Source organism: Pristiophorus japonicus, chromosome 2, assembly GCF_044704955.1.
Source record: "Pristiophorus japonicus isolate sPriJap1 chromosome 2, sPriJap1.hap1, whole genome shotgun sequence".
In the NCBI taxonomy this organism is placed as follows: domain Eukaryota; kingdom Metazoa; phylum Chordata; class Chondrichthyes; family Pristiophoridae; genus Pristiophorus; species Pristiophorus japonicus.
The window spans coordinates 53,594,033-53,614,198 of record NC_091978.1 but is presented as its reverse complement, the minus strand read 5'-3'; the positions used below and the strand labels follow the sequence as shown (position 1 = coordinate 53,614,198).

At 46.7% G+C, this 20,166-nt stretch overlaps 1 long non-coding RNA gene and 1 pseudogene across 1 annotated transcript; one reads left to right on the top strand and one right to left on the bottom strand.

The window, feature by feature from the left end:
* The window catches only part of LOC139228691 (zinc finger protein 271-like), a 176,813-nt pseudogene that overhangs the window by 51,814 nt on the left and 104,833 nt on the right, over window positions 1–20,166 (top strand).
* Window positions 16,935–19,117, bottom strand: LOC139238430 (uncharacterized). The gene is made up of 2 exons (XR_011588588.1): window positions 18,927–19,117; window positions 16,935–17,856 (listed from the first exon to the last, which is right to left on the bottom strand). It is a non-coding gene; the product is annotated as an uncharacterized lncRNA (long non-coding RNA).

Here is a 20,166-nt window from a genome sequence, read left to right as displayed (position 1 = left end):
CAGTTCCAGTCCTGCCCAGCTGCAGACCGTCCGGTCCCATCTCCCCCAGAACCGGTTCCAATGTCCCAGGAATTTGAATCCTTCCCCCTTGCACCATTCCTCAAGCCATGTATTCATCTGAGCTATCCTGCAATTCCTACTCTGACTAGCACGTGACACTGGTAGCAATCCTGAGCTTACTACCTTTTGAGGTCCTACTTTTTAATTTAACTTCTAGCTCCCTAAATTCAGCTTGTAGAACCTCATCCTGTTTTTTTACCTATATCGTTGGTACTTATACGTACCATGACAGCTGGTTGTTCACCCTCCCCTTCCAGAATGTGCTGCAGCCGTTTCAAGACATCCTTGATCCTTGCACCAAGGAGGCAACATACCATCCTGGAGTTTCATTTGCGGCCGTAGAAACGCCTATCTATTCCCCTTACAATAGAATCCCCTTTTGCTATAGCTCTCCCACTCGTTTTCCTGCCCTCCCGTGCAGCAGAGCCACCCCTGATGCCATGGACTTGGCGGCTGTTGCTGCCTTCCCCTGATGAGCCATCTCCCCCAACAGTACCCAAGGTGGTGTATCTGTTTTGGAGGGAGATGACTGCAGGGGATCCCTGCACTATCTGGCTGTGTACCCTTTACCTGCGGTGTGACCAACTCACTAAACGTGCTATTTACGACATCCTCAGCATCGCGGATGCTCCACCGTGAATCCATGCGCAGCTCCGGTGTCGCAATGCGTCCTGTCAGGAGCTGCAGCTGGATACACTTCCTGCACATGTAGTTGTCAGGGACACTGGAAGTGTCCCTGATCTCCCACATAGCACAGGAGGAGTATGACATGGGTCTGGGCTCTCCTGCCATGACTTAACCCTTGAATTAACCTAATTGGTAACAATGCCAAAGGTTTCTTGCTGATAAGAAAAGAAAAAGATAAAGAAAAAAGAAGAACTACTCACCAATTGACCAGCCAATCACTTACCCGCTTGGCTGTGACGTTACACTCGATTTCTTTCTACTTTTTTGCCTTTTGAACCTGAACCTGCTCTCTTCTCTGTTGAGCTGCTCTCCCGACTGCTGCCCTTTTATGGGCCTTGCTCTCCCTATTGCTGCGAAAAGAAGTTTTTTCTCATGTCGTCTTTGGTTCTATTGCCAGTCACCTTAAATCTGTGTCCTCTGGTTCTCGAGCCTTCCGCCAATGGAAACAGTTTCTCTCTACCTACTCTGTCCAGACCCCTCATGATTTTGAAACCTCTATCAAATCTCCTCTCAATCTTCTCTGCTCAAAGGAGAACAACCCCAGATTCTCCAGTTTATCCTCGTAACTTACGTCCCTCATTCCTGGAATAATTCTCATAAATCTTTTCTGTGCCCTCTCTTAAGGTCTTCAAATCTTTCCTAAAGTACGGTGCACAGAATTGGACACAATACTCCTGTTGAGGCCGAACCAGTGTTTTGTACAGGTTCATCATAATTTCCACACTTTTGTACTCTATACCTGTATTCGTGAAGCCCAGGATCCCGTTAGCTTTTTTAACCGCTTTCTCAATCTGCCCTGCAACCTTCAACGATTTGTGTACATATACTGTTAGATCTCTCTCTTCCTGCATCCCCTTTATTATTGTACCATTTAACTTAAATTTCCTCTCCTAATTCTTTTTACCAAAATGTATCACTTCACCCTTTCTTGCATTAAATTTCATCTGCCACATGTTCACCCATTCCACCAACCTGCTTTTGTCATCGTAACGTCTATCACTATCCGCCTCACTGTTCACGATAGTTTTGTTTCATCTGCAAATTTTGAAATTATGCCCTGTGCACCCACATCCAAGTCATGAATATATATCAACAAAAGCAGTGGTCCTAGTACTGACCCCTGGGGCACACCTTCCGCCAATCTGAAAAACAACTGGTCACCACTACTCTCTGTTTCCTGTCACTTAGCCAATTTCTGTGCAAGGTAAGAGCTCATGGAGTTGAGGGAAATGTATTGGCATGGATAGGCGATTGGTTAACAGACAGAAAACAGAGAAAACAGAAAGTAGGGATAAACGGGTCATTATCCACTTGGCAGGCTGTAACTAGTGGGGTGCTAGTGCTTTGGTTCAGCTATTTACAATCTATATTAAAAACTTGAATAAAGGGACCAAATGTAATGTATCCAAGTTTGCTGATGATACAAAGTTGGTGAGAAAGTACGCTGTGAGGAGGATGCAAAGAGCCTGCAAAGGGATATAGACAGGCTAAGTGAGTGGGCAATAGGTACAGATGTAATATAATGTGGGGAAGAATAGAAAAACAGAATATTTTTTAAATGGTGAAAAATTAATAAATGTTAGTGTTCAGAGAATTTTAGGTGTCCAGGAAACACAGAGAGCTGGCATGTGGGTATAGCATCAATTAGGAAGGCATGTTGGCCTTTATTGCAAGGTGGTTGGTGTACAAGAGTAAGGAAGTCTTGCTACAATTGTAAAAGGCCTTGGTGAGACCACACCTGGAGTACTGTACACAGTTTTGGTCCCCTTATCTGAGGAAGGATATACTTGCCTTAGAGGGAGTGCAACAAAGGTTTACCAGATTGATTCCTGGGATGGGGGGGTTGTCCTATGAGGAGAGATTGAGTAGTCTAGACCTGTATTCTCTGGAGGTTAGAGGAATGAGAGGCGATCTCACAGAAATATATAAGATTCTGAGGGGGAGTGACAGGGTAGATGCTGAGAGGTTCTTTCCCCCGGCTAGAGAGTCTAGAACTAGGGGGCATAGACTCAGGATAAGGGGTCTGCCATATAAGACTGAGATGAGAAGGAATTTCTTCACTCAGAGGGTTGTAAATGTTTGGAATTTTCTACCCCAAATGACTGGATGCTGAGGCGTTGAATATATTCAAGGCTGAGATAGATGGATTTTTGTTCTCTAGGGGAATCAAAGAATATGAAGATAGGGCGGGAAAGAGGAATTGAGGTTGAAAATCGGCCATGATATTGAATGCCAGAGCAAGCTCGAGGGGTCGTATGGCCGATTCCTGCACCAATTCTTGTTGCCTTTTGTCTTGTCCGTGCCCGGATGGCCCTGGAGAGGGAGCATGCGATGTCCACTGGTTCGCTTGGTGCCTTCCGTGACCGGTGGCACCTCAGGGTACGGAGTGTCTCATCGACATTGGGAACAACATTCTGCTTTAGTTGGGAACGTTCTCTGCTTTTGTTGCTTATTTTGCCGCCTTTTAGTTTGATTGGATCACATGTTTGTGGGAACAAGAGAGGAAATAATATTCCATATAAACTAGAATTGTCTGTTTTGATTTTCTATCCTGTACTTAGTGATGACTTTGTAAACTCCTTTTACAGGGTATTAGAAGGGGAGGATCTGCAGCCAGAAACTCAAACCCAACATCACATCAAGATCTGACAGAATCCCTTGATTCACCAAAACCTGAATATCATCGGCCTTTGAATGTGGAAGGAGAAATGTTTGTCTGTTCTGTCAGTTAGAAAAGATTTCAAACATCAGTGTGACTGGAAAGGCACCGAGACACACACATCCGAGTGAGAGTGTTCCAGTGCACTGACTGTGGAAAGAGCATTAACCAGTTACATAGTCTGAAAAACAGCGCACCATTCACAGCGGGGAGAAACAGTACACGTGTTCCATGTGTGGACGAGGCTTCAACTGATCGTCCAACCTGGAGAGAGACAAGGACACCAGTACCACGGAGACACCGTGTGAGCTGGAAACACATCGGCACAGTCACACTGGGGAGAGACCTGCTCTGGGTGTGAGAAGAGATTCACTCTGTCGCCCAGCCTCCAGTTACACCAGTGGGTTGTGAATCTTTGGAATTCTAAACCCCAGAGGACTGTGTATGCTCAGTTGTTCAAGAGAGAGATAGATACACTTTTGGACTCTACGGGAATTAAGAGCTATGGGGATCGGGCGGCAAAGTGGAGTTTAGATCGAAGATCAGCCATGATCTTATTGAATGGCAGAGCAGGCTCGAGGGAGCATATGGCCTACTCCTGCTCCTATTTCTTATTATCTTAGAATTGATTCAAGGAGATCTAGGAATTAGGATCTTTCTTTATTCTGTACACTTGAGTTGCAAACATCGAAAATAGGTGCAGGAGTAGGCCATTCAGCCCGTTCGAGCCTGTACCACCATTTAATATGATCATGGCTGATCATGCAACTTCAGTACCCCATTCCTGCTTTATCTCCATACCCCTTGATCCCTTTAGCTGTAAGGGCCATATCTAACTCCCTCTTGAATATATCTAACGGAACGGCCTGAACAACTTTCTGTGGTAGAGAATTCCACAGGTTCACAATTCTGAGTGAAGAGGTTTCTCCTCATTTTGGTCCTAAATGGCTTACCCCTTATCTTTAGACTGGGACCCCGAGTTCTGGACTTCCCCCAACATTGGGAACATTTTTCCTGCATCTAACCTGTCATAGAAACATAGAAACATAGAAAATAGGTGCAGGAGTAGGCCATTCGGCCCTTCAAGCCTGCACCGCTATTCAATGAGTTCATGGCTGAACATGCAACCTCAGTACCCCATTCCTGCTTTCTCACCATACCCCCCGATCCTCCCATTAGCAAGAACCACATCTAACTCCCCCCCGAACACATCCAGTGAATTGGCCTCAACAACTTTCTGCGTCAGAGAATTCCACAGGTTCACCACTCTCTGGGTGAAGAAGCTTCTCCTCATCTCGGTCCGAAATGGCCCACCCCCCATCCCCAGACTGTGACACCTGGTTCTGGACCTCCCCAACATTAATAAGAACATAAGAACGTAAGAATTAGGAACAGGAGTAGGCCATCTAGCCCCTCGAGCCTGCTCTGCCACCCAACAAGATCACGGCTGATCTGGCCATGGACTCAGCTCCATTTACCCGCCCTCTCCCCGTAACCCTTAATTCCCTTATTGGTTAAAAATCTATCTATCTGTGATTTGAATATATTCAATGAGCTAGCCTCAACTGCTTCCTTGGGCAGAGAATTCCACAGATTCACAACCCTCTGGGAGAAGGAATTCCTTCTCAACTCGGTTTTAAATTGGCTCCCCCGTATTTTGAGGCTGTGCCCCCTAGTTCTAGTCTCCCCGACCAGAGGAAACAACCTCTCTGCCTCTATCCTGTCTATCCCTTTCATTATTTTAAATGTTTCTATAAGATCACCCCTCATCCTTCTGAACTCCAACGAGTAAAGACCCAGTCTACTCAATCTATCATCATAAGGTAGCCGCCTCATCTCCGGAATCAGCCTAGTGAATCGTCTCTGTACCCCCTCCAAAGCTAGTATATCCTTCCTCAAGTAAGGTGACCAAAACTGCACGCAGTACTCCAGGTGCGGCCTCACCAATACCCTGTACAGTTGCAGCAGGACCTCCCTGCTTTTGTACTCCATTCCTCTCATAATGAAGGCCAACATTCCATTCGCCTTCCTGATTACCAGCTGCATCTGCAAACTAACTTTTTGGGATTCATGCACAAGGACCCCCAGGTCCCTCTGCACTGCAGCATGTTGTAATTTCTCCCCATTCAAATAATATTCCCTTTTACTGTTTTTTTTTCCAAGATGGATGACCTCACATTTTCCGACATTGTATTCCATCTGCCAAATCTTAGCCCATTCGCTTAACTTATCTAAATCTCTTTGCAGCCTCTCTGTGTCCTCTACACAGCCCGCTTTCCCACTAATCTTTGTGTCATCTGCAAATTTTGTTACACTACACTCTGTCCCCTCTTCCAGGTCATCTATGTATATTGTAAACAGCTGTGGTCCCAGCACCGATCCCTGTGGCACACCACTAACCACCGATTTCCAACCCGAAAAGGACCCATTTATCCCAACTCTCTGCTTTCTGTTAGCCAGCCAATTCTCGATCCATGATAATACATTTCCTCTGACTCCACTTACCTTTATCTTCTGCAGTAACCTTTTGTGTGGCACCTTATCGAATGCCTTTTGGAAATCTAAATACACCACATCCATCGGTACACCTCTATCCACCATGCTCATTATATCCTCAAAGAATTCCAGTAAATTCGTTAAACATGATTTCCCCTTCATTAATCCATGTTGCGTCTGCTTGATTCACTATTCCTATCTAGATGTCCCGCTATTTCTTCCTTAATGACAGCTTTCAGCATTTTCCCCACTACAGATGTTAAACTAACTGGCCTATAGTTACCTGCCTTTTGTCTGCCCCCTTTTTAAAACAGAGGCGTTACATTAGCTGCTTTCCAATCCGCTGGTACCTCCCCAGAGTCCAGAGAATTTTGGTAGATTATAACGAATGCATCTGCTATAACTTCCGCCATCTCTTTTAATTCCCTGGGATGCATTTCATCAGGACCAAGGGACTTGTCTACCTTGAGTCCCATTAGCCTGTCCAGCACTACCTCCCTAGTGATAGTGATTGTCTCAAGGTCCTCCCTTCCCACATTCCCATGACCAGCAATTTTTGGCATGGTTTTTGTGTCTTCCACTGTGAAAACCGAAGCAAAATAATTGTTTAAGGTCTCAGCCATTTCCACATTTCCCATTATGAAATCCCCTTTCTCATCTTCTAAGGGACCAACATTTACTTTAGTCACTCTTTTCCGTTTTATATATCGGTAAAAGCTTTTACTATCTGTTTTTATGTTTTGCGCAAGTTTACTTTCGTAATCTATCTTTCCTTTCTTTATTGCTTTCTTAGTCATTCTTTGCTGTCGTTTAAAATTTTCCCAATCTTCTGGTTTCCCACTAACCTTGGCCACCTTATACGCATTGGTTTTTAATTTGATACTCTCCTTTATTTCCTTGCTTATCCACGGCTGGTTATCCCTTCTCTTACCGCCCTTCTTTTTCACTGGAATATATTTTTGTTGAGCACTATGAAAGAGCTCCTTAAAAGTCCTCCACTGTTCCTCAATTGTGCCACCGTTTAGTCTGTGTTCCCAGTCTACTTTAGCCAACTCTGCCCTCATCCCACTGTAGTCCCCTTTGTTTAAGCATAGTACGCTCATTTGAGACACTACTTCCTCACCCTCAGTCTGTATTACAAATTCAACCATACTGTGATCACTCATTCCGAGAGGATCTTTTATGAGGAGATCGTTTATTATTCCTGTCTCATTACACAGGACCAGATCTAAGATAGCTTGCTCCCTTGTAGGTTCTGCAACATACTGTTCTCAGAAACAATCCCGTATGCATTCTATGAATTCCTCCTCAAGGCTACCCCGTGCGATTTGATTTGACCAATCGATATGTAGGTTAAAATCCCCCATGGTTACTGACGCTCCTTTTTCACATGCCTCCATTATTCCCTTGATTATTGTCCGCCTCACCATGAAGTTATTATTTGGGGGCCTATAAACTACGCCCACCAGTGACTTTTTCCCCTTACTATCTCTAATCTCCACCCACAATGATTCAACATTTTGTTCATTAGAGCCAATATCGTCTCTCACAACTGCCCTGATATCATCCTTTATTAACAAAGCTACCCCACCTCCTTTCCCTTCTTGTCTATCTTTCTGAATTGTCAGATACCCCTGTATGTTTAATTCCCAGTCTTGGCTACCCTGCAACCACGTTTCTGTAATGGCCACCAAATCATACCCATTTGTAATGATTTGTGCCGTCAACTCATTTACTTTATTTCGAATGCTGCGTGCATTTAGGTAGAGTGTTTTAATACTAGTTTTTAAACCATGATTTTTAGTTTTGACCCCTCCTGCAGCCCATTTATATTCATACATATTGTCCCTTCCTATCAACTTGTGGTTTACACTTACCCCAGTGCTACTCTGCTCTGTTGCCTCCTGCCTTTTGCATTCTTTCTTGGGGTTCTGTTCATCTGAGCTCTCACCCACTCTAACTAGCTCAGAGCCCTCTCCTGGGTTCCCATCCCCCTGCCAAGCTAGTTTAAAGCCCTCCCAATTGTACCATCAAAACCACCCGCGAGAACATTGGTCCCATCTCTGTTGAGGAGTAACCTGTCCGACTTGTACAGGTCCCACCTTCCGCAGAAGCGGTCCCAATTGTTCAGGAAACTAAAGCCCTCCCTCCTACACCAACGAGAGAGTGCAGAGCACCAGCTCCAACTGTCGCAGGAGAGAGAGTGCAGAGCACCAGTTCCCACTGTCACAGGACGGGAGAGTGGAGAGCACCAGTTCCAACTGTCACAGGACAGAGAGTGGAGAGCACCAGCTCCAACTGTCGCAGGAGAGAGAGTGGAGAGCACCAGTTCCAACTGTCGCAGGACAGAGAGTGGAGAGCACCAGTTCCAACTGTCACAGGACGGGAGAGTGGAGAGCACCAGTTCCAACTGTCACAGGAGAGAGAGTGGAGAGCACCAGTTCCCACTGTCACAGGAGAGAGAGTGGAGAGCACCAGTTCCCACTGTCGCAGGATAGGGAGTGGAGAGCACCAGCTCCAACTGTCACAGGACGGGAGAGTGGAGAGCACCAGTTCCAACTGTCACAGTACGAGAGAGTGGAGAGCACCAGCTCCAACTGTCGCAGGAGAGAGAGTGGAGAGCACCAGTTCCAACTGTCACAGGACAGAGAGTGCAGAGCACCAGCTCCAACTGTCGCAGGAGAGAGAGTGGAGAGCACCAGTTCCAACTGTCACAGGACAGAGAGTGGAGAGCACCAGCTCCAACTGTCGCAGGAGAGAGAGTGGAGAGCACCAGTTCCAACTGTCGCAGGACAGAGAGTGGAGAGCACCAGTTCCAACTGTCACAGGACGGGAGAGTGGAGAGCACCAGTTCCAACTGTCACAGGACAGAGAGTGGAGAGCACCAGTTCCCACTGTCACAGGACGGGAGAGTGGAGAGCACCAGTTCCAACTGTCACAGGACAGAGAGTGGAGAGCACCAGTTCCAACTGTCACAGGACGGGAGAGTGGAGAGCACCAGTTCCAACTGTCACAGGACGGGAGAGTGGAGAGCACCAGTTCCAACTGTCACAGGACGGGAGAGTGGAGAGCACCAGTTCCAACTGTCACAGGACGGGAGAGTGGAGAGCACCAGTTCCAACTGTCACAGGAGAGAGAGTGGAGAGCACCAGTTCCAACTGTCACAGGACAGAGAGTGGAGAGCACCAGTTCCAACTGTCACAGGACGGGAGAGTGGAGAGCACCAGTTCCAACTGTCGCAGGATAGGGAGTGGAGAGCACCAGCTCCAACTGTCACAGGACGGGAGAGTGGAGAGCACCAGTTCCAACTGTCACAGTACGAGAGAGTGGAGAGCACCAGTTCCAACTGTCACAGGACGGGAGAGTGGAGAGCACTAGTTCCAACTGTCACAGTACGAGAGAGTGGAGAGCACCAGTTCCAACTGTCACAGTACGAGAGAGTGGAGAGCATCAGTTCCAACTGTCACAGAACGGGAGAGTGGAGAGCACCAGTTCCAACTGTCACAGGACGGGAGAGTGGAGAGCACCAGTTCCAACTGTCACAGGACGGGAGAGTGGAGAGCACCAGTTCCCACTGTCACAGGATGGGAGAGTGGAGAGCACCAGTTCCAACTGTCACAGGACAGAGAGTGGAGAGCACCAGTTCCAACTGTCACAGGACGGGAGAGTGGAGAGCACCAGTTCCCACTGTCACAGGACAGAGAGTGGAGAGCACCAGTTCCAACTGTCACAGGATGGGAGAGTGGAGAGCACCAGTTCCCACTGTCACAGGACAGAGAGTGGAGAGCACCAGCTCCAACTGTCGCAGGAGAGAGAGTGGCGAGCACTGTCCAATCCCATTAGAATTTTATATATTTCAATGAGATCCCCTCTCATTCTTCTAAATTCCAGTGAATATAAGCCGAGTCGATCCAGTCTTTCTTCATATGTCAGCCTGCTATCCCGGGAATCAGTCTGGTGAACCTTCGCTGCACTCCCTCAACAGCATAGAAACATAGAAAATAGGTGCAGGAGTAGGCCATTCGGCCCTTCGATCCTGCATCACCATTTGATAAGATCATGGCTGATCATTCCCTCAGTACTCCTTTCCTGCTTTCTCTCCATACCCTTTGGTTCCCATAGCCGTAAGGGCCACATCTAACTCCATCTTGAATATATCCAATGAACTGGCATTAACAACTCTCTGCAGCAGGGAATTCCACAGGTTAACAACTCTCGGAGTGAAGAAGTTTCTCCCCATCTCAGTCCTAAATGGCTTACCCCTTATCCTAAGACTGTGTTCTGGACTTCCCCAACATCGGGAACAACCTACCCGCATCTAACCTGTCCCGTCCCGTCAGAATCTTATAAATTTCTATGAGATCCCCTCTCATCCTTCTAAACTCCAATGTATAAAGACCCAGTTGATCCAGTCTCTCCTTATATGTCAGTCCGGCCATCCCGGGAATCAGTCTGGGGAACCTTCGCTGCACTCCCTCAATAGCAAGAATGTCCTTCCTCAGATTAGGAAACCAAAACTGAACACAATACTCCAGGTGAGGCCTCACCAAGGCCCTGTACAACTGCAGTAAGACCTCCCTCTTCCATATTCAAATCCCCTTGCTATGAAGGCCAACATACTTTTTGCCTTCTTTACCGCCTGCTGTACCTGTATGCCAACTTTCAATGACTGATGACCATAACACCCAGGTCTCGTTGCACCTCCCCTTTTCCTAATCTGCCCCCATTCAGATAATCTGTCTTCGTGTTTTTTCCCCCAAAGTGGATAACCTCACATTTATCCACATTATACTGCATGTGCCATGCATTTGCCCACTCAACTAACCTGCCTAAGTCACCCTGCAGCCTCTTAGCATCCTCCTCACAGCTCAGAGCGCCACTCAGTTTAGTGTCATCTGCAAACTTGGAGATATTACACTCAATTCCTTCATCTAAATCATTGATGTATATTGTAAAGAGCTGGGGTCCAGCACTGAGCCCTGCGGCATTCCACTAGTCACTGCCTGCCATTCTGAAAAGGACCCATTTATCCCGACTCTCTGCTTCCTGTCTGCCAACCAGTTCTCTATCCACGTCAGTATATTACCCCCAATACCATGTGTTTTGATTTTGCACACCAATCTCTTGTGTGGGACCTTGTCAAAAGCCTTTTGAAAGTCTAAATACACCACATCCACTCGTTCTCCCTCGTCCACTCTACTAGTTACACCCTCAAAAAATTCCAGAAGATTTGTCAAGCATGATTTCCCCTTCATAAATCCATGCTGATTTGGACCGATCCTGTCACTGCTTTACAAATCCGCTGCTATTTCATCTTTAATAATTGATTCCAACATTTTCCCCACCACTGATGTCAGGCTAACCAGTCTATAATTACCCACTTTCTCTCTCCCTCCCTTTTTAAAAAGTGGTGTTACAGTAGCTACCCTCCAGTCCATAGGAACTGATCCCGAGTCAATAGACTGTTGGAAAATGATCACCACTATTTCTAGGGCCACTTCCTTAAGTACTCTGGGATGCAGACTATCAGGCCCCGGGGATTTATCGGCCTTCAATCCCATCAATTTCCCTGACACAATTTACCGCCTAATAAGGATATCCTTCTGTTCTTTCTTCTCACTAGACCCTCGGTCCCCTAGTACACCCGGAAGGTTATTTATGTCTTCCTTTGTGAAGACAGGACCAAAGTATTTGTTTAATTGGTCTGCCATTTCTTTGTTCCTCATTATAAATTCACCTGAATCCAACTGCAAAGGACCTACGTTTGTCTTCATTAATCTTTTTCTCTTCACATATCTATAGAAGCTTTTGCAGTCAGTTTTTTATGTTCCCGGCAAGCTTCTTCTCGTACTCTATTTTCCCCCTCTTAATTCAACCCTTTGTCCTCCTCTGCTGAATTTAAATTTCTCCCAGTCCTCAGGTTTGCTGCTTTTTCTGGCCAATTTATATGCCTTTTCCTTGGATTTAACACTATCCTTAATTTCCCTTGTTAGCCATGGTTGAGCCACCTTCCCTGTTTTATTTTTACTCCAGACAGGGATGTACAATTGCTGGAGTTCATCCATGTGATATTTAAATGTTTGCCATTGCCTATCCACCGTCAACCCTTTAAGAATCCTTTGCCAGTCTCATTCTAGCCAATTCGCGCCTCAAACCATCGAAGTTACCTTTCCTTAAGTTCAGGACCTTAGTCTCTGAATTAACTGTGTCACTCTCCATCTTAATAAAGAATTCTACCATATTATGGTCATTCTTCCCCAAAGGGCCTCGCACAACAAGATTGCTAATTAGTCCTTTCTCATTACACATCACCTAGTGTCGGATGGCCAGCCCTCTAGTTGGTTCCTCGACATAATTGGTCTAGAAAAGCATCCCTAATACACTCCAGGAACTACTCGTGCACCGTATTGCTACCAGTTTGGTTAGCCCAATCTATATGTAGATTAAAGTCGCCCATGATATCTGCTGTACCTTTATTGCATGCATCCCTAATTTCTTTTTTGATGCTGTCCCCAACCTTACTACTGCTGTTTGGTGGTCTGTACACAACTCCCACTAGCGTTTTCTGCCCCTTGGTATTCCACAGCTCCACCCATACTATTCCACATCATCCAAGCTAATGTCCTTTCTTATTATTACAAGAATGTCTTTCCTCAGATTAGGAGACCAAAACTGTACACAATATTCAAGGTGTGGCCTCACCAAGGCCCTGTACAACTGCAGTAAGACCTCCCTGCTCCTACACTAAAATCCTCTCGCTATGGAGGCCAACATGTCATTTGCCTTCTTCACCGCCTGCTGTACCTACATGCCAACTTTCAATGACTGATGTACCATGACACCCAGGTCTCGTTGCACCTCCCCTTTTCCCAATCTATCACCATTCAGATAATATTCTGCCTTCCTGTTTTTGCCACCAAAATGGATAACCTCACATTTATCTACATTATACTGCATCTGCCATGCATTTGCCCACTCACCTAACCTGTCCAAGTCACCCTGCAGCCTCTTAGCCTCCTCCTCACAGCTCACACTGCCACCCAGCTTAGTGTCATCTGCAAACTTGGAGATATTACATTCAATTCCTTCGTCTAAATCATTAATGTATATTGTAAATAGCTGGGGTCCCACCACTGAACCTTACGGTACCCCACTGGTCACTGCCTGCCATTCTGAAAAGGACCTATTTATTCCCACTCTTTTCTTCCTGTCTGCCAACCAGTTCTCTAGCCACGTCAATACATTACCCCCAATACCATTGTGCTTTAATTTTGCACACTAATCTCTTGTGTGGGACCTTGTCAAAAGCCTTTTGAAAGTCCAAATACACCACACCCACATCCACTGGTTCTCCCTTGTCCACTCTACTAGCTACATCCTCAAAAAATTCTAGAAGATTTGTCAAGCATGATTTCCCTTTCATAAATCCATGCTGACTTGGACCGATTCTGTCACTGCTTTCCAAATGCACTGCTATTACATCTTTAATAATTGATTCCGGCATTTTCCCCACTACCGATGTCAGGCTAACCGGTCTATAATTCCCTGTTTTCTCTCTCCTTTTTTAAAAAGTGGGGTTACATTAGCTACCCTCCAATCCATAGGAACTGATCCAGAGTCTATAGAATGTTGGAAAATGACCACCAATGCATCCACTATTTCTAGGACTACTTCCTTAAGTACTCTGGGATGCAGACTATCAGGCCCTGGGGATTTCTCGGCCTTCAATCGCATCATTTTCCCTAACACAATTTCCTGACTAATAAGGATTTCCTTCAGTTCCTCCTTCTCGCTAGACCCTCGGTCCCCTAGTATTTCCGGAACGTTATTTGTGTCTTCCTTCGTGAAGACAGAACCAAAGTATTTGTTCAATTGGTCTGCTATTTCTTTGTTTCCCATTATAAATTCACCTGATTCTGAATGAAAGGGACCTACATCTGTCTTCACTAATACTGAACAGACTTCCTCTGTGAATATAGAGCTGGATTAATGGGCAGTGATGTATTTACTTGTTCATCTTTTGCTAAATATTACATCGGATATACTACACAGAAACACAATAATCGGCCCAACCAGTCCATGCCAGCGTTTATGCTCCATTCAATCCAATATATTTTCTGAGTGAATTTAAATTTAAAACCAGGTTTGCAGGAGTGATTCTCTACTCATCAAAGGAGAGAGATACTGTGGCACATGCTAAGCCCTGTAGCTGAAAGTGATTAACAGACTGATTTTTTGTTTAGTCATCCCGGGCGTGTTACTAACATCTTACCTGGATACCAAGGCTAGGAGAGGCACTCTGGAAGATATGTGGAGCTGGGACTTGTCCATGAGAGTAATCGAAGGTGTGAGAACTGAAATAATCTAGAAGTAGAAAGGAAAAAAGGCCCAAAGATGGAACAGTCGATGAGAGTACATCAATTAGTCTCTTTCTATCTTGGATAATCAAGGACTTGACACACTGCGTATTGGAAACAAAGCTGATTTATTTGACAAATATGCAGAAAATTAAACTCCAGCCTGGTTATTCGAGCCATTAACATTAGAAATACACCACAACTGCCAGAATGAACATGGTTCAGTCCTGGATAGAAACAAATTATCGGGTCATTATCACAATCCTCTTTGTGGGAGCTTGCTGTTGCAAATTGGCTGCTGTGTTTCCTACATTACAACAGCGACGATACTTCAAAAGTACTGCAATTGCTGTAAAGCACATTGGGATGTCCTGAGGTCACAGGTGCTATAGAAATGCAATTCTTTCTTCCTGGATATGATGAGCAGCAGCACTAACAGCAGAATCCAAACCCTGCAGTCCCACATGAACTCGCTGGTGTGCCAACAGATGGGATGACCGAGTGAATCCCTTCCCTCACTCGGAGCAGGAGAACAACCTCTCCCCAGTGTGAACTCGTTGGTGTGTCAACAGATTGGAGGAATGAGTAAATCGCTTCCCACACATGGAGCATGGGACGTCCTCTCCCCAGTGTGACTGTAGCGATGAGTTACCAGCAGGGATGGGGAATTGAATCCATTCCCACAGTCCCCATATTTCCACGGTTTCTCCGTGGTGTGGGTGTCCTTGTGTGTCTCCAGGTTGGATGATCAGTTGAAGCCTCGTCCACACACAGAACATATGTACGGTTTCTCCCCGCTGTGAATGGTCCGATGTTTTTTTGGGCTGTACACACTGGTTAAAGCTCTTTCCACAGTCAGTGCACACAGACAAACAATTCTCCTTTCATGCTGAAAAGCCGATGATATTCAGGTCTTGATGAATGGAGTGACTCTGTCTGATCTTGATGATGTTTGGTTTGTGTTTCCCGTCATTAAATCGTCTGCTTCTAATACTCTGTAAAAGGAGTTTACAAAACATCGTCACTAAGTACAGGATAGAAATTCAGAACGGACAGTTCTAGTTTGTATGGACTGGTATTTTCTATAGTTCTCTGAAAGTTGCAACTCACCATCCCACACAATCTTTTCCCCCTCCCTCCTCCCCGTCCCACACACTCTGCCGCCCCCCCCCCTCCCCATCCCACACACTCTGCCCCCCCCTCCCCATCCCACACACTCTGCCCCCCCCTCCCCATCCCACACACTCTGCCCCACCCCTCCCCGTCCCACACACTCTGCCCCATCCCTCCTCATCCCACACACTCTGCCCCCCCCTCCTCCCCATCCCACACACTCTGCCTCCCTCCCCATCCCACACACTCTGCCCCCCCTCCCCATCCCACACACTCTGCCCCACCCCTCCCCGTCCCACACACTCTGCCCCACCCCTCCCCGTCCCACACACTCTGCCCCATCCCTCCTCATCCCACACACTCTGCCCCCCCCTCCTCCCCATCCCACACACTCTGCCCCCCTCCCCATCCCACACACTCTGCCCCCCCTCCCCGTCCCACACACTCTGCCCCCCCTCCCCGTCCCACACACTCTGCCCCACCCCTCCCCGTCCCACACTCCCCGTCCCACACTCTGCCCCCCCCTCCCCATCCCACACACTCTGCCCCCCCTCCCCATCCCACACACTCTGCCCTGCCCCCCCCTCCCCATCCCACACACTCTGCCCCCCACTCCCAGTCCCACACACTCTGCCCTCCTCCCCATCCCACACACTCTTCCTTCTCCCTGTACTGAAATCAAAATCCGTCAGACCATCTCCCAACAGATTTTCCTCCTTTCCCAGAGTTCGGCCCTGACTGTGGCTGGGTTCAATTCTACACTCACTGGTGCCCCTCCCTTTCCTTCCCTGAAGATGCTGGCTCTGGCTCTACTCTTTTTTTTTCAATATTCTGTCCTTCGTTATAAGCTTTCCCTCCAATTCTGGTGAGCAGCTCTCCTCAACTAGTCACCAATTTGCCTTTATTTACAGACTCTCCTTGACTCACTTCCTGTCCCGGAGTTGACCGTGGGGCCGCTTTGTTGAGCTTCGGACTGGAACGAAACAGGAGAAACCGGGAACTGGTGGGTGAGGAGCGGATAATGTTAGATACAGGGTAAAGCTCCCTCTACACAGCCCTATCAAACACCCCCAGGGCAGGTACAGCACGGGTTAGATACAGAGTAAAGATCTCTCTGTGCATGATAAGGAGGCTGTGATTCTGTAATTATTTATACAGGAGATCTCCATTACCCACATTCCTAACTATCCATCAGAATTTTCACAGGGCAAAACCTTGCAAGAGATGTCACTGCATTTACACTAATCCCTTGTCTGATATAAACCAACCCACAGGCCCAGAAAGATTAAACTCAGCCCGTTACTTGGACTTAACTTCTCTCCATTCCCGTGCCGAGGGGATTTCTGTACCAGACGGGAGGACCAACATTCGGGGCTCTCGATTCTCCACCAATTCCCATTCCCCTTCTGTCTGGTGGATAATGGAGGGGCTACTGAGTGTAATGTGCAAGTCAGTAAGAATTGTCAGGAAGGATTAATCAGCATTTTCTAAATCGGACATGTGCATCAGTGAAACCTTTCAGACACTGAAATGTAGATTTTGTACCAACGATCAATTTAGGATTGAAGTAAAAGTTCATAATTTTATTGCAAACAAATTTCTGAAGAGAGTCCCTGAATTAAGGGAACAGATCACAGACAGCGGTTTTTAAAGGGACACTGCAGTCCCAAGAACACAATCAGCTATATATCCACAATATTAAACTCCCGCCCAGTTCTAGGGGTTATTAACATCAGCAGAAACAAACACCAACTGTCAGAATGAACATGGTTCAGTCTTGGCTGTGATTAACAGCAGTAATAACAGCAGAATCCAATCTTGCTGTCACTTGTGAACTTGTAGGTGTGTCAGCAGGGTGACTGAGTGAACAGAGTCTTCCCCAGTTTGAGTGTGCTGGTGTCTCAGCTGGGTGGATGAATCGGTGAATCTCTTCCCACACTCAGAGAATGTGAATGACCTCTTCACAGTGCGAACCCACTGGTGTCTCAGTAGGTGGGATGATTGAGTGAATCCCTTCCCACACTTGGAGCAGATGGACGGCCTCTCCCCCGTGTGACTGCGTTGATGAATTTCCAGCTGGGACGGGTAATTGAATCTCTTCCCACAGTCCCCACATATCCACGGTTTCTCCATGGTGCGGGTGTCCTTGTCTCTCTCCAGGTTGGACGATCAGTTGAAGCCTGGTCCACACACACAACACGTGTACAGTTTCTCCCCGCTGTGACTGGTGCAATGTTTCTTCAGGCTGCATAACTGGTTAAAGCTCTTTCCACAGTCAGTGCACTGGAACACTCTCACTCGGGTGTGTGTGTCTCGGTGCTTTTCCAGTCACACTGATGTTTGAAATCTTTTCTCACAGACAGAACAGACAAACATTTCTCCTTCCACATTCAAAGGCTGATGATATTCAGATTCTGAGGAATTTAGTTACTCTATCGGGTCTTGATTTGAGTTTTTCATTTGAAAATCCTCCACTTCTAATACCTGTAAAAGGAGTTTAGAACAGCCATCATATAAGCACAGGATAGAAAGTCAGAACAGACAATTTTAATTTCTATGGAACATTCTGTCCTCTCTTGTTCCCCAAAGTTGGAAATCCCCATCCCACATGTTGTCCTCCCTCCCCGTGCTGAAATCCATAGTCACCACACATCCCAAAACAACTTTTCCTCCACAACTCTGTCTGGGTTCAGTTCTACACTTGCTGGTTCCCCTCTTCTGAAGGTGCTAACTCTGGGTTCAGGTCTACACTCGCTGGTTCCCCTCCCCTGAAGATGCTAACTCTGGCTGGGTTCAGTTCTACAAAAGCTGGAATCTGAAATAAAATCAGAAAATGCTGGAAATTTAGCAGGTCAGACAGCATCTGTGGAGAGAAACCGAGTTAACGTTTCAGGTCTGTGACCCTTCGTCAGAACTGGGTTCAGTTCTACATTCACTGGTTCCCCTCTCTCTCCTCCCCTGAAGATGATGACTCTGGTTGGGGTTCAGTTCTACAATCACTGGTTCCCCTCCCTCTCCTCCCCTGAAGGTGCTGACTCTGGCTGGGTTCAATTCTGCATTCACAGGTTCCCCTCCCTCTCCTCCCCTGAAGGTGCTGACTCTGGCTGGGTTCAGTTCTACACTTGTATAAAAGTAAAATACTGCAGCTGCTGGAAATCTGAAAAAACCCAACAGAATCTACTTTAAATACTCAGGCAGCATCTGCGGGGAGGGAAACAGAGTTAACGTTTCTGGTCGTTGTCATTTCATCAGAACTCCTTCTACACTCCACATTGAACTAAGATTGGTCTCTGAGCACAAGAGGGCCAAATCTGGGGCCCTGCTGTTAAATTTGGTGGACTGTAAACCGTAACCCCGGCACTTACCAGCACCTTTAGGAGAGATGCTGAGAAAGCCCGTGTGTGCAGAGTGAGAATTAAATCAATGACTCGCTAATTTTTTCTCCTTGTCACTGGGGACCCTGAAGCCCCGCCCACTCTTTGTTCTTTTACAAAGATGGTCACATATGTGCTCTATTGCTCCGTAGATTAAAATGGCGGCGCACAAAACCTCACCTTTCCTTTACAAACTTTGCGGCCGTTAGCCTGGCCCTGTCCCTGTGAAAAGCCCCGGAGCTGCAAACTCGGAACCTGTAGGTTCTTATTCGGGGCTTGCGGCCTACACAAGGTGCTTCTGAAGCCCACTCGCTGGGTGCGTTACCCCCCCCCTGCCACTCGTCGCCTCTCACAGTCCGCAAAAACCGCTTCTTCACCTTCTGTCCGTTTCCAGCTCCCGCACGGCTCTGATCAAAGTCACACTGCGCATGCTCCAAATGACGCCCGGCCTGGGCGCTGGAATCCCTCAGTGTAAATAGGGCACATTCTCCTCCGCAGGGCATGCTGGGTAGTAGCACCGCCATTGAAAGCCCCAAGAAGTGAATGGAGAATGATTTTCCCTGATCTGATTGAGAGAAAATTAATTAATAATTCCCATAGAAACCAAAGTGTGCCATGGGTCATAGAATCATAAACGTTTACCGCCGAGAAGGAGGTCATTTCAGCCCATCGTGTCCATGCCGGCCAACAAGAGGCTATCCAGCCTAATCCCACTTTCCAGCTCAAGGTCCGTAACTCTACAAGTTACAACAGTGCAGGTGCACATCCAATTACTTTTTAAATCTGATGAGTGTTTCTGCCTCTACCACCCTTTCAGGCAGTGAGTTCCAGACCCCCACAACCCCCTGCGTGAAGAAATTGCCCCTCAAATTCCCTCTAAGTAATTACTTTAAATTTATGCCCCCTGGTTTTTGACCCCTCTGCCAAGGGAAATAGGCCCTTTCTATGCACTATATCTAGGCCTCTCATAATTTTATACCCTCAATGAGGTTCAAGCATAACCGCCCTGCTCTTGTATTCTATGTCTCAGCTAATAAAGGCAAGCATTCTGTATGCCTTCTTAACCACCTTATCTACTGGCCTGCCACGTTCAGGGATCTGTGGACATGCACTTCAAGGTCCCTTTTTTTCCGCTGCACTTCTCAGTATCCTACCATTTAATGTGTATTCCCTTTCCTTGTTAGCCCTCCCAAAATGCATGATCTCACACTTCTCTGGATTAAATTCCATTTGTCACTGTTCTGCCCACCTGACCAGTTGATTATTATCTTCCTGCAGTCCGGAACTTTATTCTTCATTATCAACCACACAGCCGATTTTAGTATCATCTGCAAACTTCTTAATCATACCCCCTATATTCAAGTCTAGATAATTGATGTATATTACAAAAAGCAAGGGACCTAGTACTGAGCCCTGCGGA